The following is a 5114-nucleotide window of genomic DNA, read 5'->3' on the forward strand; positions in this document are numbered from 1 at the left end:
TGCTTATTGATAAATACACATTTCCATCTGGACACTCTTCAGTCCATCTGCTGACTCCTAAATGTCTATTTCATGTGAGATGAGATGTCTGCATACTCCAAATTTTAAATACTTTGATGTGGATATGGAAAAAAAAAAAAAGGGTTGATTTGAGTGCTACTGTTTACTACAGATTCATAAACTGAGACTGATTTATTCTATAAGTGGTAGAGATTCAAATGGTGTCTCTTAAATGCAAGGCAAACATAGCTTAGCATGTCACTATCTGGTGCAATGCAGTCCCTGTACATAAAATATGCTGCATCTTTGTTAAAAATGCTTGAAAATTATTTAGTAAACCAGAAAACAATATTCTTTACTGTCGTTATATAAATATGTTGCTTCTAGAAGTTTACTTCTCTGTTTTTTCCTCAAACATTCAGTAGTATAGAATTGTTACATGCAATTATATGTTGATGCCTTTTGTTCAAAGGGTAAGTACTGTGCTGCTTTAACTGGTTCTTAGCAGACAATTTTACACACAGCATGTTCTGCTTGTAGCTGTATTCCTATCTTTTTCTCATAAAATTGTACTTAAATATCATAGACTAATTCATTTAGAATTTATTATTATTTTAAAAGTACATTTTTTCCTATGCAGATTAATACAATAACCTCTATATTATATAAGCTGAAATGCAGAAAGCTTTACATTACATAAAAACATACACGCTGATATTTGTAAATGAAACTTTATCTTTTGTGATTAAATTAAAAAGTAGTGTAATTTCAGGTTTATAATGCAAAGATTGTTTGAACTGAATGCATTCAGTATTTTTCTTACAATATTTTTGGGGGGATATTTTAAAATATGTAGCTTTAAAGAAAAAACTTCTATGGCATTATAGTGGGTGAGCAGCTGTTTCCACATTTTTAGAGCACAGAAGTTTGAGATCGGATTGCCACATTAATCAGAAAGAATTGAGACTACGAACTCCATTTCATTTAATCTCATTATTGAATAAACAGCTCTGTAGTGATGCCTATTTGTACTTGTTTCTCTAATAAAAATGCAACTGTAGCTCTCAACACAAATTAGTTTTAATTATTTAAATGATATGAATTTGTCAAACATAAATAATCTAACACCTGTTTTGCCTTTTCATTTTATGAAAAAAATGTTTCATGAAAAGTAGTAGAGGATGATAGTGAGAAATAACAAAGGTAGGTCTATGTATTTATTACAATTCTATTAATAAAAAAAAAATTGCAAGTGTGAGTTGATAACTATGTAGCAGGATGAAGAAGCCGTCAATTTCATTGTTATGCAAGGACACAACAGAAAACAGCAAAACAGAAGGATGTCTTATATACACTGGGTCAATGCAACTCACTTGTCCTATGCTCATCTCTGATAACTGGTGACAGTGATGTACCGCATAGCAATTAATCTTCTGAATACAATGATAACATTACAAAGCAATGAATGGTGTAGCTTTTGAGAGGCTTAATCAAGGCACCAAAAGCTGCCATGACAGCCACCAATGAAACAAACCTTCTTGGTCACAGGAAAAGACAAGTCTGAGTTTCCTTGCCTTGTATTTGTTTTAGTAACTTAATTTCAGAAGATCTGCCTGACCGTACATGAAGATTACCCTAAGTGTCAGAAGGGTATAATGTGGTATAAAAAAAACAATTGGTAACTAACTCTGAAAATGGAGATCTGTTTGTTTTCTCCACAGAATAGTATAATCATATTTGTTGTTTCTGTTTCATGCTACATTTTCTTTTAAAAGATATGCTATTTAAAATTCTTGATATCTTAACACGCTGCCCTGAATTCATTTATCGTTTGGTTGAGGAGAGAAATTAAACATGTAATCTGGTTGTGGTTGCTGGTGGTGGCCTCATATGGCACTTAAAGCAGTGATAATTTGTATGACTTTCTGTATATTAAACCATACTTTAATATTGATTCTGTTTGTGGTGTATTAACTGTTATCCTTTCTTGGTAAAGGAAATGGGCTAAGCAGATAGTTACTATTCTAAATCAACAAGGCAATTTTAGAGCCACACGAAGCTGTTGAAACCTACCACTCGGTAGTTTGTCTGCCAGATTAATCATCTTTATTGTCCCTTCTGGAGGTGCCTCTCTTCCTCCGTGCAAAATACTTCCAGCAGGCAGGCCTGTCATGAGAACTTATGACACTCCAAGGATATGATTATGTGACCATCACAGTTAATATTGTGCCCTACATATCAATAACATAGTCCAGGGTTTCAGAGCTGTCTTTTTTTTAAAAAAAATGCAAATTACAGAAACTGTTTCTACAGCATATTCTTTTATATATCAGAGTGCATTTTCTCTCAAAATGCTCCTATGATTATTTGGTATTAACTGCACTCCCTTCTCAAGGCAGTTAGTTTAAAACACTTATACTCACATTTTTGCATATCAGCCTCTTTTTTTTAAACCTTTTGTTTGCAACATTTAATGATTATTAAATAATCAGTAAATATATTACAGGAAAGGTTCTATGGGACTACTGAAATTGTTTTGATGTAATTGGAATTCAACTAAATGTCAGTAGCTAGAATAAAATAATGTTTCTAGTGTTGCCAAGAACTACAGTATGCAAATACTCAAGAAAAACCTGGATTTTATTTAGTTCTTGTTATTTTTATAGTACTTTTAATAAATTTATAGCTTGAAACTCTATAAATATAAACTGCAGTGTCATTTAAAAGGAAAAAAAATGCAGATGCAACAAAGCAGGATGTTTTCAAAATTCCACTGTAAATCAGAGGACACCTTCCTGTTGTAGTATTTTTGATGTTGAAAAAAAGGGCTATTAACTGTCTTTAAGCCTCCAGAACTGTTTCATTGTTGATCTGACTACAGCTTTGGGAAGAAAAAAAAATTTCAGAGAAAAATTTCTTTTGCATTTATGCATTAGACTGGAACTTGGTCTTCATTTTTAATAGGCTGCTCTAAAAACATAGGACTACTTTACAACCTGATTACCCAGGTTGTAATCTAGATACATGAATTAATATTAGTAAAATTATAGTGTTATCTTTGCTGATGTTGCATTCAATGCTGCATGCAATGCTGCAACATGTCTCAAGAAGCCTTCATGTTACTAAAGATACTATGATGACAATTAAGCAAGTGTATCAGGATAATCAGGTTTAATATTAGTATCTTTGACAAAAAAAGTCAAGTTGCATCTCAGTTTTTAAAATATATTTCTCTAAATAAGTTACTTAATCTGAGCTATTAAGTAGGAGGAGGAAATTAACAGTAATAATTTTAATTTAAGTTATTGATACAAAGTAAACATTACTCTAAAATGAATTACTTTCTTTTTTAAAAGCTCACTTGGCATGTATCACATTCCAAACTTTTTTGAAGCCCAGTGAAATATTGTAATAGTCTTGCCTGCCATCAGCCATTCCTGGCAAAAAGTATTTATTCCTATTTCAGCACCTAGAGGATGTAGCACACGTCACTGAAACATTTTAATTTCTACTGTGCATGCTAATTTTAAATTCAGATTGGAGCTTTGTGTATTATGTAGCTTGAAAACTGAAAATGTAAGCAAAAAAAAAAAAAAGGCATACTTGAGAACTTCTTTTTACATGACAGTTGATGGAAACATTAGTGATACGGTTTGCTAGCCTCTGTGTCTGTTTACGTGAATGTTTTAATTGTACACATATCTGTAAGCCAGTATAGCTAGAAGTACTAAATTTGCATCCAATTTGTACAAACCAATCTAATTTGCTGTTTTCCTCTATTTGAGCTGAAATAGTCAGTGTCCTGACATATTTTCTTCAAACTTAATATAACTGCACAGGCACATCTAAATATGAGCAGTTGCAGACTGTGAGAAGTGGAGGATAAGAATGAAGAAGCAGTGACTGTAATTTTATAAAATCTGCAAGACTGTGAAAGTATGTCATACAGATAGGTTTACACAAAGAAGAAACCATTTTACCTTTGATTATAATGCTTCAAAGAATCAAAGAACAAGTGTTTTTTTCACTGAATTCTTACTCAAACTATCAATAAACTCAAACCTCCGATAAATTTGTTCTGTTAAAAAAAAAAAAAGGTTTTTTTGAGATGTCTTGTTATAACTAATTTCCTCTCCACAATTCAATTCTTTTTTCTTTCCCCCAATCAGTAGAGATCACTCGCTGTACAGTGAAAAGAAGGAGAAATTTTGAAAAGAAGGATGTTCCTAATCAGACTGCATTACTTACCTTGGACCCAATTTGATTGCATGTGGCTAATGCATTAATTTTTATCATTATTATAGGTCATCAAGACCTGTCACTGAGAATAATTTATAGTCAGAAATTGGATTCTTTTTGCTCCCAGCATCAGTGGGACTAGTAGGGTTCATGGAATCCATGGGTTCAGGTGTCTGCTCTTTTGCTATAAGCATTTGGTAGCACTATATTCAAGCAAAACTCCTGATGAAAGCACTAATTCAAATTTTAACTGAATATGTGCATTTCTATATATAAATATATATAAATAAATAAATCTTTAATTTGTGTTTTTAAACAAAGCACAAATTAATATAAAGAGGACTCGGCGGTGAATCAGTAGTCCAAATTTGCCCACATATAGGCAGATAAATCACTTCCATCTGCAGATTTGCATGGCAGTCAATAATATTATTCACAGGCTAAACATAAAGTTCATGCAATCTTGTTGTGGTTTCGTGAAGAATCTCAGTTTTGAAGGAGCTGAAGTACTCTCCAGTGGTGACTGAAATTAATGAAGAAACTAGTAATAGTTGAAGTGATTGATTCCAGCGTAGATTATAAACTCTATAAATATAAAAGCTAACAGAAATTTTTATGGTGGTCTTATTCTTCCAGACTGAAGACCTTTTCTTAGGGGAGAAAAACATGTTACAGAAAAGTTGTCCAGGGGAGCTAAGTCTTTAAAAGTGCCCAGCTTTGACTTAATTTGGCTTCCAGTGAAATCAACGGAAATTTTTGCTCTAGTGAAAGCACTGGCAAGAAAATGATGTTTTCCAGTAACACTGAGATTTTATTTTGTTAAATTGAACTTGGTAACTTCAACTATGGTTGAAGTCACAGTCTACTTTCATCAA

The sequence above is a fragment of the Chlamydotis macqueenii genome, chromosome 5, assembly GCF_036417535.1.
Source record: "Chlamydotis macqueenii isolate bChlMac1 chromosome 5, bChlMac1.mat, whole genome shotgun sequence".
Taxonomy (NCBI): Eukaryota; Metazoa; Chordata; class Aves; order Otidiformes; family Otididae; genus Chlamydotis; species Chlamydotis macqueenii.